Source organism: Aplidium turbinatum, chromosome 8, assembly GCF_918807975.1.
Source record: "Aplidium turbinatum chromosome 8, kaAplTurb1.1, whole genome shotgun sequence".
Classification (NCBI taxonomy): Eukaryota; Metazoa; Chordata; class Ascidiacea; order Aplousobranchia; family Polyclinidae; genus Aplidium; species Aplidium turbinatum.
Window position 1 is genome coordinate 15531771 of NC_137479.1, and position 23464 is coordinate 15555234.

The following is a 23464-nucleotide window of genomic DNA, read 5'->3' on the forward strand; positions in this document are numbered from 1 at the left end:
ATTTATTTGGTAAATATTTACAGAAAGACTATAAAAGATGTGCTCCAATGAATCATGTATGATTGTTTCAGATTTTGCATAAATTGCAACAACACTTTGTACACTGCATAATGCATATCAAATAACCAAAATAACAGACAACTGAAAGTAGCAAAAACTTTACGAGTTCACTGCTCCCAACTATCCTGCCTTGCCGAAACGAAGCTGTGTGCTCTGGAGCGGTATCGAACAGGTGCCCTTTGGAACGTTGAGCATCGCTCTTACCCTCGATCACGTAACTACCGTGGATGTAGGTTGGGCACATGGATAAGCGTATCGCATTCATGTTAAGTTGATGGGCAATAAGCAAACAGTTTATGATACTAGAAGTATTTTAATATTTTTATTGAAAATAAGCGTATTGTTTGTATTTTTCTTGTGGAGTGCCGACAAAACTTCAAATCTTTTGACTAGTGCCGGTATCTTAAAAGTTCTGAATGGTTTGGCGCTTCGTAGATTTAGGTAAATTTATTAAGAACAAATTCAATTTACTCTGCAAAGTAGTCTACCTGCAATGTTTTTTCCATGCAGCCATATCAGAGCATTCTGAAGCTGCAAGTGTTTGTGACCAAATAGCTAAAAGGGCAAAACTTTCAAAAACGTTGCCATGTGAGCTTGCAGCTACGAGCTGTGACGTTCACTAATCATGACAGCATTCGTCGCTTGTCAAGTTGTCAGTCTCTTTGCCATCACAAAGTAAAAAATATATGTATCTATTTTGATTAATTACAATGCGTAACAACCAGACATGCGTATGTCATTGATGTTTTTAGCCTGAGCACCATATAACCGCAATAGGAAGATGAAACGATGACCGTTAACTTCATTTCTTATAGTTTATGGTATTTGCAGTGGTACATCAATTACAGCTTTGGCAAGGTACATCACAACCAAAAGGGCAATATAAAAATATTTATTAGCTGTTTCGGAAATAGAAAGATAAATGTAAACACGTAGACGTTGCATCAATTCAGGAATGATTTACCACAGAAAACGTACAGTAGCTTACCACTCTCATTAATTATTCACAACAGGTTGTATTTGACAAGACACAGATGTTGCTACATGGAGCTGAAATAATGCATCATCTCAATCATACGTTACACCATGAAGAGTTGTCAATACATTCTGTCATTGTACTATATAAATACAATTGCTGAAAGATCTTGTTTTCAAAATTTATAAACCACTTTAGCAATGCAATTGCAATTCTTTTGAAAATTTTGATTATGTTATTTGCATGATTTGAACATCAGAATCATGTGGGGTTTATACATGAGCTTGAAACTAAAATTGATTTTTGGCCTATTTATGGCATAATGCCAAAGCATTATAAGGGCAATCTTGTAAATTTTTGTCTTTTATTTTAAAAACTTTATATCTGGTTCTCTGGAGCGGTCGTCGGACCACTCGGCATGCGACAACTCAGCACATACTTTAACTCAGCAAATACATTTCTGCTTTTGCCAAGTCAGCAAATGAGATGCATTTGCTCAGTTCGGACTTACTTGGTCATCGCTTGCTGATTTGTGGACATGCAAGGTTCGGCTTGCTCAGTTGTGACTTGCTCTATTTTCATCATTTGTTAACTTCAGCCACTTGCTAAAATGTTCCTAGCAGCTCAGTTGTCACTTGCTCAACTGCCATGCCATGAGTTCACAACTGCCGACTACTAGAAGACTCGGGCGGAGCACCAACAAAGGGGCCTGGAGGGTCTCTTGTAGAACATTTTGAAAAAATACCTTAAAATTGCGCATTCTTAAAGTACTTTTAGTCTAAATCAACAACAAAAAATGTCAAATAATGCTGTAACAGAGTGTAATTTTTTATTAAATTATTTCGGGGTAGAGGGGCAGTTCCTCCCCTGACTACGCCCCTGAGTACACAAAAAGCAGCGTATCACTTTTTATCCTTGAATGATCGAAAGCCAATGCACAATTATAGCAATTCTCCTTGTATCAATGAGTGCAAACGCATATGTTAATTTGTATTGTGATGACGTCACAAGTAGGTTCTAACTAAAGTTTAAGGCGAGATTCACACCTAACGTACAAAATTGTCTTCAGCATACAACCAGGTCCAGGAGTACAATTTCTGGTAGCCTATGAATGGTAAAAGGAAACAAACAAGCACCATTTTTCGTGCGACGTTTTTGTATGCCGAAGACAGTTTTGTATGTTCGGTGTGAATCTCGCCTGAGAAAGGCCGGAGGGTTGCGATCACCAACCACTCCCTTGGATCTCTGTACCATTTCATTCCCTTGATCGGCCTATTGTCACTCTATGTTATTTGTTTTACAATAATTGTACAACGCTATAGGTTTTTTTGTCCTGTTTTGGTATCATGCACGTTATAACGTTCGAGTTTTGTCGCTTCTATTTTTTTCTAGGACTTTGATATGTTTCGCATATATTGTTTTTCTTTGTGATATTGTTTTTCTTTGTAACACCAAGCACAATCTGTGGCAAACATTCAGAATTATTGCTTTTGTAAATATTTAAATTACCAGAAAAGGAAACTGTTTCATTTGCGGAACCTGCAGGCGTGCATGCACTGCTAGAAGTGTATGTCCAAGATCTGTAAGAAAGTGGTGTAACCAGATCCATTTCACAAGAAAGGGCAAGGAAAAGGCAAGGCTTTTTCTAGGACGAGGAACATTTTAAGTGAAGTCATAAACGAAGACAGTATATATTGCTTTAAAGTTGAGGTTAGCATTAAATCTTAATTGACGGTAAAAGATTAACTTTCTGCCCTGGAAGACTGGTCAGACTGGACCTGGAATTAGACTGGTCACATGCAGTTGCGTTGACAGGGCGGTCAAGAGAGTAGTTTTTGACCTGGGCCCGGGATGATTTAAGGGCCCGTAACCTTTCCAAGGGGTCCGAAAACTTGAAGAAACAACCATGTATTCCTTGGGTATAGCGCTTTATTCTTAGAAGTGTCTTGATTTGGAACCAGATGATCTCATTCGCATCGATCCTATATTATCTTCTCAACGGCCCTGGTCATAGCCTACGGATTGCACTTGCTGATTCTGGCTTGGTTATAATTGAAGGAAAAACAACGCAATTGACAGTTTCTAAAGTACGAACTTGCTGAATTAAGATAACACATTATTCCCTGTAGCCTAGCCTACATCTATTGAAGTACAAAATACAAGATTGATTTAATGTCCTTGGTTCAAAAGCCGAAGATGAACTAACTCCAATTTAAATTCAAAGAAAAGATGTGGCCAACAAACATCTATTAGATTGGCCCATGATAGCCTACAAGAGAAGCATTTACAGAGAATGCAAACTGATAGCCTATCAATCAACAAGTGAATAAAAAAATATCAGCAACCTCTCAACTAGGCTACATGTAGGATAGCTCTACTCAGGGCCGGATTAAGGGTTTATGGGGCCCTGGGCTGAGCTGAAAGTGGGGGCCCTTATCAAGTGAAATTTTTCGCTAAAAATTAATGGTGGAGTGGAGCTACGACACGGCCCCAGTTGCATGTATCTGTGGCACCGAGCCCCAAACAGCGGACCAGTAGTGTAGGCAGAAAAAAATTGTGGGGGTGCCAAATATTTGATGAATTGAAGAGAACAACAAAGTGTTTGATTTAAAGCCATCGCCAGTTGATGTGCAGTGGCGTATCCTGGTGGGTTGAAGCAATAAAAGTGGTAGGGGGTTAGAGTGTGCCGAAGGCACGCGTATTCTAGGGGGGTCCGGGGGCATGCCCCCCCGGAAAATTTTTGAAAAATTACACTCAAATAATGGATTATAGCGCTTTCTGAAAACACTTTTAGGGTAATATTTGTATGAAATTTATTAGCAGATTAACAGCTATTAACTTATTAAAGATAACTCTTACACACGAACTGGCAAAAACTGCGGCTAAAATTAGAGAACACTAAAAACTCAGCTACACAAAAACTCAATAACTACACAAAAACCCAACAGAGTAAGCCATTCTGAAATTGCTTCCACAAATTACAATAGTTCAAAGAAACGTAAATCGCGTAAATTTTGCGCGATTTGCAATTTGCAAAATTTATTGGTGTCTTTCTGTGTGTCTAAAACAAGTCCTTGGGGGTGTTAATAGCCAGATGTCTTGGAAAACGATATAAATTTCTACAAACTTTATTATATTTTCAACAAAGGGCTCAACTTTGGAATCCAAACTTGGAAAATTTGAGGGAGCATGGCCCTTTTCGCCCCCTCCCCCCTTGGCTACGCCTATACAGCGGATCACCTTCTTGTTTGCCCTCGGCTTGCCACCCGGTGCAGTAGGTGGGACCTGTCAGTGTATAACTCCGTTGCGGAAGAATGTGTCAATCTGTGGTGTACGGTATCAACGAACTTTAGAAGACTCGATAGAAGAAGAAGAACTGCATCATATCTAACTGACCATCTTGTATCAGATAATGTCTTCAAAACAGGCAAACCATCTAGGAATTTTCGATGGACTTGCCAACGATGAGTAGACGAGAGCCATGAATAAAGGCTTTGCAACAATTCAAAAAGCTCAGCGGCAGAACGGCATGTTTCTACAGGACATTTAGGCTACCGATTAAATTAAGTGAATGTGCTGTGCAAGGGACATATTGAGCTACACTAGGCCTACATTTCTCGCGCAGAAGAGCTTGAAGACCGTTATACTTGCCACTCATATTGGCAGCATTATCATAACTTTGACCCGCAATCCGTACCATTTTCGGATATAAAAGTATCAAATAAATATGTTTTTTGTTAAAAAAACGAAGAAAAATTGAATAACTGGGATTGGGCAGGGGTGCTGCAGCACTGCAGCACATATGGGTGAGCCGCCCTTGCTTGTTTGAGATACGAATTAAAGCAGTAATCTCCAGCTGTGCAACTAAAAAAATTAGTAGATTTTTTCTTTGAAGTGGGGGCCCCCACAAGTGGGGGCCCTGGGTTTCAGCCCAGTCCGCCCCCCCCCCCCTTAATCCGGCACTGGCTCTACTCTCCATTAGGCTACACGACTTTTAACTCTTTTTTATTACCGGTAGCCTACCGTATTAAAAGAAAGTGTTAAAAAATATTATCTAAAAACGTGCACGCTACCTAGTATGAATCATTATGTTAAGTAGCCTACTTGTGATAATAATGAAGTGTGGTGTTTTTGGCATCATGTCGCGAAGTGATTCTGCGTAATTCCCCGCCTTTGAAAAGGGAATGTCTGAGTTTGTGCCTTGTAGAAGTGTCCGCTACGTGGAAAGTTTCATTGTTGTTTTTAGCGCGTTCAGACCTAGGAGTAGGAGGCATTCATTCAGGGATATCTAGAGAAGGGGATATGAAGGCTCACAGCGATAGCCTTATTCTCATGACACTACCAGGGCGGTAGTTTGTAGCGCGTGAAACATAAGGTTCTTTTCAAAATTGCAGAAAATTTTGTAGTGCAACTGGTACAGTCAGCTATCAAAGACAGTTAGTAAACGTTACATAGAGCATATTTAAAGAATACTTGTTTGGAAAGACGGTTGAAAAGTTACCAGTAAGCTGTTTTGTTAACAAAGCCTTTGCAGTAGGCTAGATGTAAAGCAAGTTTATGGGTGGTTAAATTAACAAGCAACCATGAGCATGCTGTAAAGATCCAGGCCTGATGCTAATAGCGCAATGCAAGTTATCATAACAAGATTTATTAAACTACTATCGGTGGCAATTGTCATTTTACGATAAACACAGATTATTTACGATAAACAAAAGCCCTTCTATTGTCAGACGTAATAAAAGCCTTCGTATCCCCTTCTTTAGATATCCCTGCATTCATTGTTTGATTTTTTTAGTTAAAGAGTAGGCTAGACTGTGCCTATTGACTTAATCATAATGCAACTTTTTCTTTCATTTTTGTGGCAAGGATTTGTAGAACTTGAAGGCGTTTCGAGTCATCATAGCAAGGTAGCTTATATGGTCGCTACAAGGCACTAGAGAGAAGGTGCAGCAATGGCTCCAAAGGCACTTTTTCTTTTCTGACAGAAGGAACGCAATAGTCTACACGCACTTCTGGACTGGGCTGCTTAATTATGATAAAAGATTTTTAAGAAACGAAAAATAATTTCAATTGCACATTCGACAAAAACAAATTAGATTGACTTTTTATTCGTTTGCATAAATTTATTCACTAAAATGTCCAATTGTCCATACCTCTCGAAGGTTGCCATTTAGTGCTTTTTCCGAAAGCATTCATTGTTTTTGATTTAAAATCTCTGTATAGTCTATAAAAATGGAGAAAATGTAAACGTCATTGTTGTTTTCGGTTAACTACGTTGTCCGGGAAATTCCAGTCATAAAGCACCATTTTGATTACCGTAGGCCTACTGCACGGTCAGATAAAGTTAAAAATAATTAGCGTATTCTCATTAAACAGTTGGTTATAAAAGCTACGGTAGGTTATTTAGATTTAGGAACGGCAGAATAACCAAGTAAAAGAATAAATTTCATATGTTTGAGTGCTGTGCCTGTATGAACCACACCATCTCAGGCCCCCAAGTTCACTAGTGGTTTCCTATTTTAGGAAAAAGCAATTAGAACGTTTAGAGACGGTGTTCTTCAAACCGTTGGCCGGTATAAGCGGTAGGCACTTTAACATTACCCACTAGTCGAAAAGGTACGCAATCATGCGTGACATGTTCATTCGCGATTCAGCTGATTTCAGTCATGTGACTCGGCACGTGATATTCTGATCGAAAATTTTTGATACAAAGAAATTTAACTGAATGCTTCACCACAACCACCGTTGCCTAATGGTTAGGGCAGTTTCGATTTCGTGGGTTCGATTCCCACCCTCTGCTAATACTATTTTTTCTTCTGCAACTGAACTGAGTGCAAGAAGGATCTTAAAGTGCCTCTGACAGGTAAATAAATTCGCTAAATTTAGGGGAGAGTGGGGCTAGTCGGAAAGATTTTTTTTAAAGTAAAATTTAAAACAATTGGTGCATAACCTGACAACTTTAAGCGGCTTAAATTATCACTTATGGTGTCCTCTATCATACAACCAAAAATAAGTATTGAGTCAATTAAGCTTTTAATAAAAATTTAAAATAAACAAACATACAATTGATTTTTCAACTAACCCCATGCCTGGGGTTAGTTGAAAAACGTCAGTTTGATGCCCACCAATGAACTGGATACAATTTTTTCAACCAATAAACATTTACATGGGGTTGTAAGCAAATATTTTAACTTGCTTTAAAATCAAAATGCAATGAATTCTACATCAAATCATCGTAAAAACATTTTTTAATAAACGCATTGTTAAAACTTGTGATGCCGCATATATAGCACTTTCCAAGTTATTCAAATTAAAATTTTACAATGTATGTCTGCTTAAAACAAGTACATTGGAGCTTATACTACTTATTATCGTACCACGACGATATACTCGTATCATACTACATAGTCATACCGTTATCAAAACGTTTTCCAACTAACCCCACCCACTATTTTCCAACTAGCCCCATTAGCATATGACAAACTATTTTCTTAAAATATTGAAGCATGGTGCGTTGGACTAAAATTTGTTTATTTCTTAGTGTTTTAGAACACCTACAGCTGGCACACACCAAAAAACTTCTTCATATCTTTAACGATATCGACGCATGAGATATTTTTCAATACGTCAAAAATTTTACTTCGAAAGTAAGAAAATACAAAATTGTCAGCCAAACAAACATACCTTGACTCAACAAATCGAAACTAACAATGATTGTGTGTTTTTATAAACTACTTCACATGTTGGCAGTAAATATTTAAAAAAGTTATCGAGAGTTAAAAAAATGACCACTTTTCAACTAACCCCGCCTTCCAACTAACCCCACTCTCCCCTACCTAAGATACCAAAAAGATGACACTAACAAACTTCCCTGACCAGCAAATCGTAAAAAATATCAACAGGCTACTAAGTTACACGCTTGCAAACTTTCGTTGACATCGGCGAATCTGGCACTCATTTAATTGCGAAAATAAAAACGGCAACACCGCTGTGACGTTACAATAAGCGGGAAGGATACATTCTTTCTCTGTGGTGACTTGGTAAAGTATAGTACGGCTACTGCAAAACGTGAATGTGTGGGGCTCTGTTGGTCTAACGCATGTGCAAATTAAGAATTACCGAAATGAAAAAGTAAACTTATTATTACTATCAGGTTTCGATCAAATAGGTTGAGTTTATTTTTATCAAACAGCATCTCAATTCAATTGAAATTGCAGTTTCGTAGGGCTACAATTTTGATACTTTTTTATTTGTTCTAATCTGGCTATAGCCATTTGCAGTGTAACAATAGTATCTCTCAAACAGTAGCCTTAATTTATGGTTGAGGCAATGTCTACAAATTGCTGTTTATGTGTCAGTGACAAAGACCGTGTGCTTTCTTTTCACGCTTTCCCACAAAACAAAGTGTTGAGAAAAAAATGGTCAAAGTTTTCTTCAAGTGTTCGAAAGTGGGATAGGCCATACAAAACTAGTCGTATTATGTTCTCTTCACTTCACTGAAGATGATTTTGTTAATACCACTTAAGTAAAAATGGGCTTGAAGCCTTGAGCGAACTTTACATTTTGAAAAAATCTGCCATACCATCTATAAAAGTAAAGATGCAACTAGTTGCTGATGATGATTCCAGCACTTCTAAACAACAACGTTTACAAAAACGTACCCTTGCATAGGTAAAGTAGGCTTTTGCATGTGTAGACTCTGCTATGTAGGCTACGTAACTGTATAACTAAGATTTTGTTAACACTGGCACTGACAACTTGCATTGCGCAAAGCTCACTGCTTGCAGTTTGATGCTCTCGGAAGCAACAATCGGATTGTGCTGCCGTCATGCATTGTTTGGTGAATCCGAAACAATTTTCTAGATCCAGATGGCCGTTACACCGGATTTCAATGACCAACTGAAGGCACATTATGAGAGAGAGAGAACTTTTATTTATTTTTGAATAGTGATGATGAATTAAATATGAATGATGATTCGTAAATGTCTTCATTTTTCACTTCAAGTATATTTTAGGTTTTGTAGGAACGTATCCAGTACAGTTTTATTAAACTGAAAAAAGCAATAAATCTTTGAAAAAGCAACCGCTTGTACCAACTCCGACCAAACTGTGATCCACCAATTACATCTAGGAAGCGTTTGTTTCATCTGTCGTTAACGACGCCCACTTAGGATGACGTAATACCACCAAAGTCGTCCCAGAGCAGTGAAATATAGAGTTTCGCCTGTGGTGGCGCTGCGGAACAGTCGTTTGATATAAATTACGCCCTAACCAGTTGACAGTGTTAGGCGCGATAACTCATTTTTCAGTTAAGCGATAACGATAATCGATAAACGAAAAATGCCTAAAGCGATAACGATAAACGATAAATCAAAAAAAAGTTAAGCGATAACGATAAACGATAAATTATCGCCGATAATGTCCGATAACGATTTTTTTTTTTTCTTGATTAGCGCTGCCCCATCCCATGCAGCACGAACTGTTTTCATCAACATGACGAAAAATCGAACATAATATACTGTAGTGTAAAGGGACAAAACTTTTCGTAAGTTATGCATGAATAGAATCGCAACAGCGGCAGTAGGTATCAAATCTTCAACCTCTTGATCCAGAATCAAACCACTGAGGTAACCGCCGAGCTCATAATTATACCTTCAGATACCAGTTGGCTGCTTTTATCAATTGAGTTACACTGCCGCTTACGTGCAGTAGGCAAAATAAATAAATCAAATAAAAATACCATAAAAAATTTCAAACTTTGTATTTTGCTTTCTGCTTAAAGGGCTGTTTACAGCAAAGTCAGCAATAATTGAAAAATTTCCAAAAAACGCAAAATGCTTGAAAATTTATCAGTAATCTTAAGCGTTATTGGTAGTAAAAATGTGCATACCGTGAAATCCATCAAGCTTGTCAAATGAGTCGCGTTTGTTTTAGAACAATAACATAATTATCGTAATTTACTGATAATTTCAGATAATTTTTTTTGTTTTCTTTGTGAACACCATCATTAAAGCAATGGCAGAACGCTGAGTTGTTGAGATAAGAATTACAATATATATAGGCACTGTATTAGTGGGAATAAAAATATTTGATTGAGGTAAGCCATGTCGCATAGGTAAATGAGAAAGGTAATGCTGTATTTAGCATAATTTTACCACGCAACTCGATGCGACTATTGTCATGCAAAAACTACTACAATAGGCTATGCAAAAAATATGATGTCGGTCTTCATGTCAAATGCTTCAAGCAATATCATATTCTGCAATGACTTGTTTCAGTGATGTTGTGTTACTTTGCTAATTTTTATCTTCATATTTTTTGAACTTTTATTTCAATAAAATGTTCGATGACAATAATGACATGACAAGACATGAACAAGACATTTCCCATTTATCACTTTGAGCGATAAGTAAAACGTAATAACGCTTACGCATTACGTACAAGAAACTTGTGAAATTTGATAATGGATTTGCCTAGCGTCTTATATATTATATAGGACGGCTTTTTTCTCAAAAAGTACAAACACAATTAGGAAAAAATAATTGTGATATGTTTTTTAGGTCATAATTATGCGATATTCAAATTTTTCGAAAATTTTTTTAAGTAGGCCTACTTTCACTTTCAGCACAAATGGGTTAACTTTTTAAGTTAAATGGCACTTACGCATTTGGTTATTATTTTTGGATTAAAGTTATATCGCCAAGCTAGAAAAAAATCGATCTTACAGTATATAACCGATCTTGTGTTGTTATTGTGTATGAATTTTGTCTTTTAAACTGAGTTTGTGACGTAACCGCACGTCTCAAGGCAAGTTCTTACAATTTTAGTTAATCTACTCATCTAAAGGGTGGGCACTTTAACATGCAGATATCCAATCCAGCACGAACCAATCAGAAGCTACGCTTTTCATGACGTCATCAAGATTGCGTTTGGGAAGAATAAAGAAAACACAAGAATAAAATAGTTCATCGTGAGGTGGCGCGAAAGACCATATTTCCGATGAAAAAGCAGCCTCGTATTGCGACACTTTCACAAACCACTTGCCAATTTCTTTCGCTTCGCTTCAAAGGAATCTGTACCGCCCGTGCGCTTACATTTTAATTGTAAAATTCACTCGCGATTGCCGATTGCAGCAAAACAACAAGAGACTTGTTGCATGCATTTCATTGCATTGCAATTTGCAACTCTAAAAATTATTGTGTTGTCAGGGCCGTCGCTGCAGGGGGGCGTGCCCCTCCCCTGACAACGACCTGTGCACACACACTTCAGGCACTGAAGAAAAACTGGTTTTAATTTTAGTATCATTAACTAGGTGGCTAGTAAAAATATTACTTTTCATGGTCTGTCCACTTGTGTGTTGATCCGAAATAAAATTTATCGGCGATAATCAAATATTGCCTTTGGCGATAACGATAACTGAAAAAATAATTAAGCGATAACGATAAGCGATAAAAATTTATCGCCGATAATTATCGCCGATAAATTATCGCCGATAATGCCCATCACTGCCAGTTGAGCTACGAGGTTAAGATTAAAAAGTTCGCTAAGTATAATTCTGCGCTAGGAAATGCTTTAAAAAGTTACTATACTTGGATCCAACCTGTCAGGGGCACTTTAATGACTGCAATCAATGGAGTTTATAAGGAAAATTGTGACTAAAACACAAAGCAATTTCACATTGAAAAGCAGGCACTCTTCGACGAGTGGGTGATGTAAAAGTGCCTACCGGTATAATGCGGGGTTCACACTGAGCTTGTCTAGCATTTAGCATATAGCGGGTGGGCGTGTTTTCATGTCTGGCGTGTTTCGGCTTTATGATTTGCGCTGACATGTTCACATTGGTTTCCATAGAAATAAGACGTTAAGCGTGTGGAAGCCATTGATGAGTGAGTAAGCTAGTTCATATATCCGTTGACAAACTTTCAAAGTTATAACAAAGCCCGACATTGCATTTAAATCCGCTCGGATGCTTCGTCAACAAGAAAACTTGGTATTTTTTTTTTTTGAAAAGTAGCCTATGCAAGACTACTTGCAAATAACAATGAAGTTTTTCTTCTGGCATAGACCTAGGCTACTTTAAAAAAAGTTTGTTTATTGTTCTTTATAAGTAGGCCTACTTCACTTCCTGGCTGATTAACCAACAAAACAAACTAAAGACGGTAGCCTACGGTATTTTTAATAAATTTTTCACAAAACATTTAGATGGTTGGTGCACCCATATTTCAAAGAAGGGATGACCTGGGTCCTGGGAGAACAAAATCTTGTGACATAATAGAGGAATGCTTCCATCGTTACCGTAGTTTAGAATGAGTAGTAGTAGCAGTGACGTTCGGTGGCTTAAACCGTTGGGAAAGCAACTTGTAAATATGCTGCAGCAAGGTAGTAGGCACGAAGGGCGTAACCGTCGGGCGAAGCCCGAAGGCGTGTTGCCGAAGGCAACACTTCCAGCGGGGGGTCTGGGGGGCCTCCCCCAGAGATTTTTGAAAAACACTTCCAATTTGGTGCGCTCTGAGAGCATTTTCAAAACAAATCAAACATAAAAATCTGTCAAATTGTGCTTCGCCTTTGTCGTGATCATACATCCATTTAATGTTTAGAAGTCATGAACAATCTTAATTTTAACGTTGCAAGACCAAAATCCAGTGTTAGACATGGAATAATAGTTGTCTAAATATTTAATTCGTCATGAATGTTCATTCTGAGATATTCAGTTAGGCCTACACTACAAAAACTAACACTTAGGTCTAAACATTACAACCGCAAGCAATTTGTACAAAAAGCTGGATAAGTTTGCCTCCTGCGTATAGAAGCTTAACAAACTAAATACTGCACCCGCACCTGAACGTTCATTGGCGAAGTAACGTTACATCAACGCTGTAAAAAGGGCAAAGGCATGACTATGAAAGCTAGTAGGCTAAAGTACAGTACATGGCAAGGAGACATCAAAAAACAGCAACAATTATTTCGGCATTATGATGCTTGTGCGGTGTACCGTGACGAGCACCATTCTGACGAGTTAGTCTAGCCGCTCTAGCGAATGTATGCATTGACGTCACTGGGAAAGCAAGACTCACCTGGTCTCACCATAACACATCTGATTGGCTAAGCAGCTGGTGACGTTTTGCAAAACGAGTGATGATTGGATAAAACGAAGGTGTTTTTTGACATTTTTGAATTTGGGTAAGCAACTTTGATAGTTGCTTACCTTGGAGCCTCAGTGATTGTTTCTGACAGAAGCGTTTGCGTTAATTGGCATTTATAGGCAAGACATGCGGTTTGGTGAGGATTTAGACTACTCACTAGCGTTACGAGTAATTCTAGTCACGAATACAGTAATTTTCAAGTTAAAATAGACATGATAAAAATAATAAGAAGTTAAACCTAGAATTCAGTCATTATATTTTGCATAGTTTTCGCTCAGGTAAGCACTGCTTTCCTTGCTTTCCCTCACCGATCGTCACTGAGTAGTAGGTACCTTAGATGATCTGCTTTCTTGACAAAACGTGTCAGCTCCGCTTTGTCGCTTCTACCCTTTTTTGGACCTCTGCTATATTTGCCATATATTAACTTATATGGTCAGAATAAAAACAAATTGCAAGCGCAGGTTACTTTTATTTCAGCGATGTTGGAAAATACAATTGGTTGTAATTCAAGTGGCCCATTTGTGAAATTTCATTTGGAATCTTGTGTTAACTTCCCCGCTTCTCTTACAACTTTTATGGTTTGACCTTAACCAAGACGGTCTTGCCTTAACATATCTCCGCATCACAACTGTCCAAAAAGTACAGGCTGTGGCTGACATCAGATGCTCTGCAAACATCAACAGTCATATGAGACTGGCAATATAGGCTACAGCTACACGCGTCGGGCTCTTAATTCTTTGCTCTAAAAACTACCAAACCAAGCACGGATGTACCAAAGCAAGCAACTACGGTGTACCAGTATGTTGTAATAAGGCTTCGAAGTTGAGGAAAACGAAAATTGACGATAACTACAACGTAAAAAAACGAAAAATCAAGACGCAGATGGTGTAGCTACATTCGTATCTACAATGGGCAAATAGGCCTAGCATAAGGCTTAGGCATATGATGAAACCAAGACCTGAACATACACTGCAATATTGAATCCTTTGAAAAAGAACCTACACCAATCATCTTAAACTTACTCTACTCTAACGACTAGAAATATTCATAATAATGATAAGTGATATCAATCATACCAGTGGCAGTAAACGTTCTAAGTCTAAACACTGATTGAACCAAGTAACACAACGAACGATTACTATAACAAGAAATAAGCTAATCTGGTATAAGCATGAAAATGACGGTACAGTGCATATTCATATATGTAAGTCCACAGATCATTGTGAATGCACAGTACACACATTTGCAGACAATAAGCACTTTATCAGCCACACATATCAAAGTAAACTAGATATACAAATTCAAATAATTGCAAACAATATACAGAACAACATATGTAATGTAACCAGGGCTGTGGAATCGGAGGAATTTTGGCGTGTCCGGAATGGAGTAATTTAAAAGGCTCACTCCGACTTAATACAAAATAACGAAAAACAAAATTTTTGTTTAGACTCTTTTTAAAAGAATATAATTTCTTGTTCGCCGTATTTGGGTCTAAAACTTCACCCGAAAATAGAAGTGCTTGTTTTTGTTAAATTTGTAAAAGTCGCTGTATCAATTTCGATCATAACTTTGATGAAATTAAATTTTACAAAAATGGAAAACGATAAAAATTATAAAAAAAATGGAAACTCTGAAGCCGGAGTTGGCTAGTTATAAAACGAGGTAGCCACTTTAACAAGTCGAAATTCTGCCACTGAAATTGATTAGAATGAAACCGCCAACCAATCACAAGCTACGGTTTAAGTGACGTAAAAAATGGCGAAAAGAAGATGATAGAAAGCAAATTAAGTGATGGATTTTTTGTCAGCTGGTTGGCTTAGGGGTTAGGGTTAAGGCTAGAAAGTAGTCATTTCATTGACGCGGGTTCGATTCCCACTACTGCTATTGCTCTTTTTCTTCTGTAATTACCAAATAAAGTTCAAAACAAGCATTAACTCTCTGGATGAGTGCGAGAAGGATCACAATTGGACGGTAGCCTCTTATAACATGTTCTGATTGGTTGGCGGTTGCATTCTAATCAATTTCAGTGGCAGAATTTCGACTTGTTAAAGTGGCTACCATAAAACGAGGAGTCGCATATTTTTCGCAAGACTCCACAGCCCTCCCAGACAGCCACTTTATCTGGTCCAAATCTTTACCAGATTGGGTACAATTTTGGCCAAATAGAGTGGCTGTCTGGGTTGCATATAATAGCTTCTTTACGGTGTTCAAATAATCTCAAATGAACTGAATAACGTCAGTGCAAACCATATTGTCTAAGCCAAGGCTTACTTCAAATTACTACAATACATACAATACAATTTTAGTGCCAAACTCCCCTCCAATCTTTTATCACTTTTCAAACCAGTCACATTGCAATTTGCAACAAACTGATGGCAAGCAGGGTGATCATTTGATCAAGAAGAAAAACACAATTAATTTGATTTTCACGTGCGCTCACATATCGTGACAGTTTATGTAGCGTTCTAAACTGATCATTATAAGCTACTCGTAAACGATTAAAACAAAAAAGACGATATTTATGCAACAGTTACAAAGCATAAAAAGACGTACAGTATGAGTAAAACAGAGTATGGTTAACAGTCGTTGAACATTTATAAAATAGCGATTTTCATTTGTTGGCAATGCAGCAAAGTGAGCGCATTTGCCGCAAAATATCCAGTTCATTAGACAAACAGTTACATGTATATTGTATACACACCTAAACACTTAACCGACCCAACAAAGAGAAATTTCTCAGGCTCAAGCGAGTGTGATTCAAGAAAGTTTGAAATGTTGAGAAAATAACAACCAAAAGATTTTTTACAATTACAAGCAATGCCATGTCTGGAGGCATAACCGATTAACCGACACAGTAGTTTAGAAGATATTTGTTTGAGACCATGTAAACTGGGGGAAGAGTAACAAATATCATCTGCAAACTTTATGTGATTAACACAAATATTAAAAAATCAGACAAGTTAAATCACACTTACGTGCTTTTCTGTTGAATGGTGCATACATACTAAACACTGTGTGACATGCACATATCAGAGGCGTGTTTGTCTAATTCAAAGTTTGGCGTGGTTAATCAATTGACCAAACAATGCTTCTTCATCTGTATTGTATGTAGCAGTAGACAGTGCTGTCCCTATTGCTGACGAGTTTTCTTTTAACATGGAGAGCAAACATTCCTGAAAAAAAATATAAGTTATGATGCAGGCCGCATAAAAAAGAACCACAGAAAAGTACTGAAGTTCCTTGATTTATGTCAAAAACCTTCAACACTTAAATAACAATATATAAATAACACGCTTGGTCGACCTTGGATATAAACGTTTGTACAATATATATATATTGAAAAGCAAGCATACATCTTACATACCTAATTTGAAGATATTTAATATCAAGGACAAGAGACACAATTAGCTCGACATCTGTTATAGTTCTTACAATGCAATGCTTTTTCATGTCCTGATGTTACTTGCATTATCCGCTTATCAGACAAGACAAAAAGTTTCTTTTTCTTACTTGTATTTTATTTTTGTGTGAACTTTTTGGTCTTTCTTAAATACCCCCAGCAGGACTGTCACATCATCACCTTGCATTTTCTGATTCTAGGTAATAATTACCCTCAGTGAAGTCTTCAAAGGAATTTATGCTTTAAGACAGAAAGTCATTACAAATTTATGCTCTCACAGTCTCACTGAACTTGTCATCCGGGTCTTTCAGTTCTACAGCTGCACATAAAATAAGCATTTGTAATTAACTTTTACTAATTTTAAGCATGAAATTTCTTAATTTTAGCAGATGAATCTCCACAATAATTAATATATTTAGTAACAAGAAGAGATTCTATTTGAATAAGGACATTCTGATGATCCTCCTTTAGGTGAAACAGGCTGTCAAGGGTTTAGATAGTAATAACTATATTTGGTAACATAACATGTATATATAAAGGAAAAGTTTTGTTTTGAAGGTAACCCACAGCTCGACCACAATCAGATTTTGCATTCATATAGCTCATGCGCTTGCACTTAAGAGTAATTGTCATTGCAATACATATATTCAGCTTCACAGTGACATTGTTGAGACAATACTATAAAGTCACTCACTAAGTATAACCACACTCTCTACTTTATACTTTGTGAAGATTCTTCCATTAAAAGCAAGAAATTGAAAGCATTTCCAACAAAGCTGTTGTGGTCTTTCTTGTGCAAGTTTTGTGAAAAATATCCATTTAAAAGACTTATCTGCACAGGACTTACACAAACAACTTTTCAATTTCTGTAATTTTAGGTACATGGTATTAATTATTTTCTCCCATATCATCATTTTAGAAACTAAAATCCTCACTCACAACATAGTTGTAGTATCTGTGTGCTTACAGTAACAGTACTTATTCGAAGTGGTTATATGTAACCATGGTTGCAATCAAAAAGCATTGTTTTGTAAAAAGTGTTGCCAAGGATAGGTTTAAGCTAAGAGTTTTGCCCAAGATTTCAAAATCTCATAAATCACAAGTTTTTGTCTTCAACTACTTTAAACTTTACTAAATTATGGAAAAATTTCTTATCTGGTAACACTAGTGCTGTAAATATAGCCACGCCTTCACTTCGTATTGCTAATTTCAATCCATGTGTTTATTCATCATCAACATCCCTGATCATCAAATACGTAAATAAAGCAACACAAAGTTTGTTTAGATGGGTCTGCTACTATTCGGTGAGTCCAATTCGGTGAGTCCGATTCGGTGAGTCCGATTCGGTGAGTCTGATTCGGTGAGTTCCTAACCTCTAAACCCTAAACCCCTAACCCTAAAACGGCAATGATAATTAGGCTACGGTACCCGATAATTTAAAAAAAAAATTGAAAAATCCCCCGTTAAGGGATCGGACTCACCGAATCGGACTCATAGTCTGGGAGCCTACGACAGAAGATTTCACCCCATAAGGTACAAAAGGTTTGACCCCTTGAAGTTACTGGGGTCAACCATGTCACTCACAAAAAGTATGGAAGATTGACCGCACCGGGTGGATCTGGACCCTAGAGCCCCCTAAAAAGCCCAAAAAGGGGGTTAATTTCACCCCATAAGGTACATGGACCAAACTTGGTGAAAACGAAGTTCTATGTCAGGACATCACAAAAATATCAAATCTAACAATATTTTCGAGTGGAAAGGTGATGTAAGACTCCCCCCAAAGTGACCCCCCAGGGGGTTAATTTCACCCCATAAGGTACATGGACCAAAGTTGGTCAAAACGAAGTCTTATGTCAGGACATCACAAAAATATCAAATCTAACAATATTTTCGGGTGGAAAGGTGATGTAAGATGCCTTCAAAGTGACTTCCCTTAATGTGACCCCCTCGGAAGGTTTATTCCACCCCATAAGGTACATGGACCAAACTTGGTGAAAACGAAGTTCTATGTCAGGACATCACAAAAATATCAAATCTAACAATATTTTCGGGTGGAAAGGTGGTGTAAGATGACTTCAAAGTGACTTTCCTTAATGTGACCCCCTCGGAAGGTGTATTTCACCCCATAAAGTACATGGACCAAACTTGGTCAAAACGAAGTCTTATGTCAGGACATCACAAAAATATCAAATCTAACAATATTTTCGGGTGGAAAGGTGATGTAAGATGTCATCAAAGTGACCCCCAGAGGGTTTATTTCACCATAGAGTACATGGACCAAACGTGGTCAAAACGAAGTCTTCTAGGGCACCACAAAATATCAAATCTAACAATACTCTCAGTTGGAAAGGTGATAAAAGACCTACCCAAAAGTGAATCTCCTCCTATAGTTTAATTTACTTCATCCCTTTCTCGAACCAACCTTGGTGTAACGAAAGTGCTATGCCAGGACAGTACGAATGGATTAAATTTAAAAATATTTTTATATAGGTTTTGATGAAATACATTCACAAGCTGTCCCATGATGCATGAAATGGAACTATAGCCTACTTTACAAAAAGTTTTTGTATAAATCATATTAAGTCAATCGAAAAAAGGCAACAGGACATGACAATACATGGCTTTGTAACACCAAAAACAGAAAGTACACAAGAAGCATATAGGTTACAGTAGCCAGAAAATTGATCCAAGATCTTGATACCACCACTAAATGTGGACTTAATCGAACAACTGACTATCCAAATCAAAACGTTTCGAAATGAATCATTTGGAACGTTAATTTAGGCAGTAATGAACATTTTCCAGCTGCTACAATAAATAACCTAATAAACCCAATGCAGTAAATTTTTGTTTAATGCCATTTGCTTCATGTCTCCAATCAGTTATCGTAACTGTTCATTCATAAACAGAGATTGTTCGTGTAAATGTAAACGGTCGTTTCTTTATTCTTCATTGTCACTGCTGTCGCTTTCACTTTCTTCATCTTATTCTTCAGATTCATACAATTCTCCTGTTATATACAGAGATAAAGCAAGCTGTCTGCGATGTACCAGCCCCAAGCAATGTGGTTATCCGCACGTCTGACACTGACTGTCTTGTAATTGGCTTAGGTTGCTATGGAACTTTTGATCCTTCATTAAAGATATGGATAGAAGCTGGCTTGCAAAGCAATAACACGCAGCGGTACATCAACATCAACCAGCTGCATAGGCCTACCGCACTTGGAGTGACGATTTGCAAGTGTTTACCTGCATATCATGCCTTTACAGATTCTGATTACACCTCGTCATTTAGCAGGAAAGGGAAAGTGCGGCCGCTGAAATTACTCCAAGGAAACCACGAAGCGCAGGCAGCTTTTAGCCAACTCGGACACGACAAAGAAATTAGTGAAGACACTATCATCGCCATAGAGAACTTTGTGTGTAACATGTACAAAAACAAGAAAATTAATTATGTCAACGAAGTCCGTTTACAAATGTTTTTAGACGGCTACAAACCCAAAAAAGAAAATGAAAGGATATCATGCATACCAGAAGCTACTGTAGATAGTAGTACTCTACCACTTTGTTTACGAGTACTTCTCCAGAAGACAAGGCGCACACATCTCATCACAAGATGGTGGTTATCTTCAACTAGAAGTGAACAAGCAGCAACGTTGCTGCTAGAGTATGGCTGGAAAGAAGAAGGAGGTTCTTATAAAGTGGTGTGGTTTGAAGGTAAAGGTATAAAGCATCTTTAGATGTCTCTGCGTGGAATCTGATCTCATCCAGGAAAGTCAAGAAGAAGGTAAACAGCATTGGATGTCGCTTGGGTTACCCTTTATAAATATAAAACTTTCTCCTGGTCTATCAGTCGTTTACTTTCTTACTGTAAACATTAGCCAATAACTGGCTGTAAAGTTTCGTTTTAGGAACCTATAACCAATAGTTTCTGCAATCTTGAGAAAAATGCCTGGGTGCACTAAATAACAAATAAATGTTGAACTTTTTCCAGTTAATAGTAAGTTGCAATGTTGCATTATTCGAAGAAAAATAGACGTCTGTAAAAGATAATAAAATTACTTATGTATGTTACGCATATCTGTAGTGCATAATAGCAATTGTTTCGTACAGTCTTTATTTCTCTGTATATAACAGGAGAATTGTATGAATCTGAAGAATAAGACGAAGAAAGTAAAAGCGACACCAGTGATTGATTGATTGATTGAATCTTTATCCTCGGACTGGGAAAGCTTCTTGCAGAGCTTAATCCTGGCAGTTTCGCATACTTGTAGAGGCTTTGAATCACTGGCGCAGGCCCGGTCACCGAGATTGACAGAGTGAAGTTTCCGATTGTTGAAGGCTTGTTGTCGGGGAATTATTCCATCCATTAGATGCCGCTGAATGGAGAGCAGCCCTTAACGTGCGTTGCTCAAGCGCACACCCCGAGAGTCGAACCAGCGCCGCTATTGATCTTGAAGCTTCTTCGTTCCAGAAGTGACGCGCTAACCAATTGAGTTACCGTTTACATTTACACAAACAATCTCTGTTTATGAATGAACAGTTACAATAACTGATTGGAGACATGAAGCAAATGGCATTAAACAAAAATTTACTACATTGGGTTTATTGGGTTATTTATTGTAGCAGCTGGAAAATGTTCATTACTGCCTAAATTAACGTTCCAAATGATTCATTTCGAAACGTTTTGATTTGGATAGTCAGTTGTTCGATTAAGTCCACATTTAGTGGTGGTATCAAGATCTTGGATCAATTTTCTGGCTACTGTAGCCTATATGCTTCTTACGTACTTTCTGTTTTTGGTGTTACAAAGCCATGTATTGTCATGTCCTGTTGCCTTTTTTCGATTGACTTAATATGATTTATACAAAAACTTTTTGTAAAGTAGGCTATAGTTCCATTTCATGCATCATGGGACAGCTTGTGAATGTATTTCATCAAAACCTATATAAAAATATTTTTAAATTTAATCCATTCGTACTGTCCTGGCATAGCACTTTCGTTACACCAAGGTTGGTTCGAGAAAGGGATGAAGTAAATTAAACTATAGGAGGAGATTCACTTTTGGGTAGGTCTTTTATCACCTTTCCAACTGAGAGTATTGTTAGATTTGATATTTTGTGGTGCCCTAGAAGACTTCGTTTTGACCACGTTTGGTCCATGTACTCTATGGTGAAATAAACCCTCTGGGGGTCACTTTGATGACATCTTACATCACCTTTCCACCCGAAAATATTGTTAGATTTGATATTTTTGTGATGTCCTGACATAAGACTTCGTTTTGACCAAGTTTGGTCCATGTACTTTACGGGGTGAAATACACCTTCCGAGGGGGTCACATTAAGGAAAGTCACTTTGAAGTCATCTTACACCACCTTTCCACCCGAAAATATTGTTAGATTTGATATTTTTGTGATGTCCTGACATAAGACTTCATTTTGACCAAGTTTGGTCCATGTACCTTATGGGGTGGAATAAACCTTCCGAGGGGGTCACATTAAGGGAAGTCACTTTGAAGGCATCTTACATCACCTTTCCACCCGAAAATATTGTTAGATTTGATATTTTTGTGATGTCCTGACATAAGACTTCATTTTGACCAAGTTTGGTCCATGTACCTTATGGGGTGGAATAAACCTTCCGAGGGGGTCACATTAAGGGAAGTCACTTTGAAGGCATCTTACATCACCTTTCCACCCGAAAATATTGTTAGATTTGATATTTTTGTGATGTCCTGACATAAGACTTCGTTTTGACCAACTTTGGTCCATGTACCTTATGGGGTGAAATTAACCCCCTGGGGGGTCACTTTGGGGGGAGTCTTACATCACCTTTCCACTCGAAAATATTGTTAGATTTGATATTTTTGTGATGTCCTGACATAGAACTTCGTTTTCACCAAGTTTGGTCCATGTACCTTATGGGGTGAAATTAACCCCCTTTTTGGGCTTTTTAGGGGGCTCTAGGGTCCAGATCCACCCGGTGCGGTCAATCTTCCATACTTTTTGTGAGTGACATGGTTGACCCCAGTAACTTCAAGGGCTCAAACCTTTTGTACCTTATGGGGTGAAATCTTCTGTCGTAGGCTCTCGGTCTATCACCGAATCAGACTCACCGAATCGGACTCACCGAAACGGGCCATTCCGGTTTAGATAGCTCAGTTGCTACCCTGTAAATAAGCATTACGTACAGTCGTACACCTGAGATTAGTATGATGACACAAAAGCAGTAAAACACACAGTGAAAAACCAAAACATTACAGTTTACAAAAATATGAATAACACATGTTTTCACACTAGAACTAGATTTCTCTTCAGCTCACTGACATCAGCAACAGCAGAAACATTTTTTTAACATTTCAGCAACGTTTTCTAACTACCGTAAGTTGTTTTGTTATCAATCATTATTTAATATTTTTTAAGTCAGAGTATAAATTAATAATTACCCGGATGGCCTATATCTTTTTTCATTTCTTTCCGTAGCATTTTCTTCAACTTCCTAGTTCCTATCTTTGTATCTATTATGCTTTTCATCGTACAGAGCAGCAACATTTTAAGCTCTACCAGTTTTTTATTTAATTGTATGTTTTATTTTTTAATTGAAGCAATATTAACTGCAATATAAAAAAATTAATACCACTTGATCATGTACCATTGACATAGCCTAGTCTATGTCATGACTTAGGTTTGTTTGTTAAAGTAGGTACCATACTAAATTTTACTTTTAAATCATAGACCTAGCCTATATCGAATACCGGTACATTGTGTTATACCGGTACGGTACTGCCCTGTATTGTAGCAGGCCAAGTCAAATATAGCCACTCGGCCTTCATAGATTTAGGGCTAATAAAACAGCATAGCCTACGTACAATACTGTAGCCTAC

General features: G+C 37.6%; 1 long non-coding RNA gene across 1 annotated transcript; it reads right to left on the reverse strand.

Annotated features, from left to right (window-relative positions):
- Positions 1-13669: 13669 nt before the first annotated feature.
- LOC145775640 (uncharacterized) lies at positions 13670-23183 on the reverse strand. Its single transcript, XR_014290167.1, has 3 exons — positions 23027-23183; positions 16693-16901; positions 13670-16355 (listed from the first exon to the last, which is right to left on the reverse strand). It is a non-coding gene; the product is annotated as an uncharacterized LOC145775640 (long non-coding RNA).
- Positions 23184-23464: the final 281 nt, after the last annotated feature.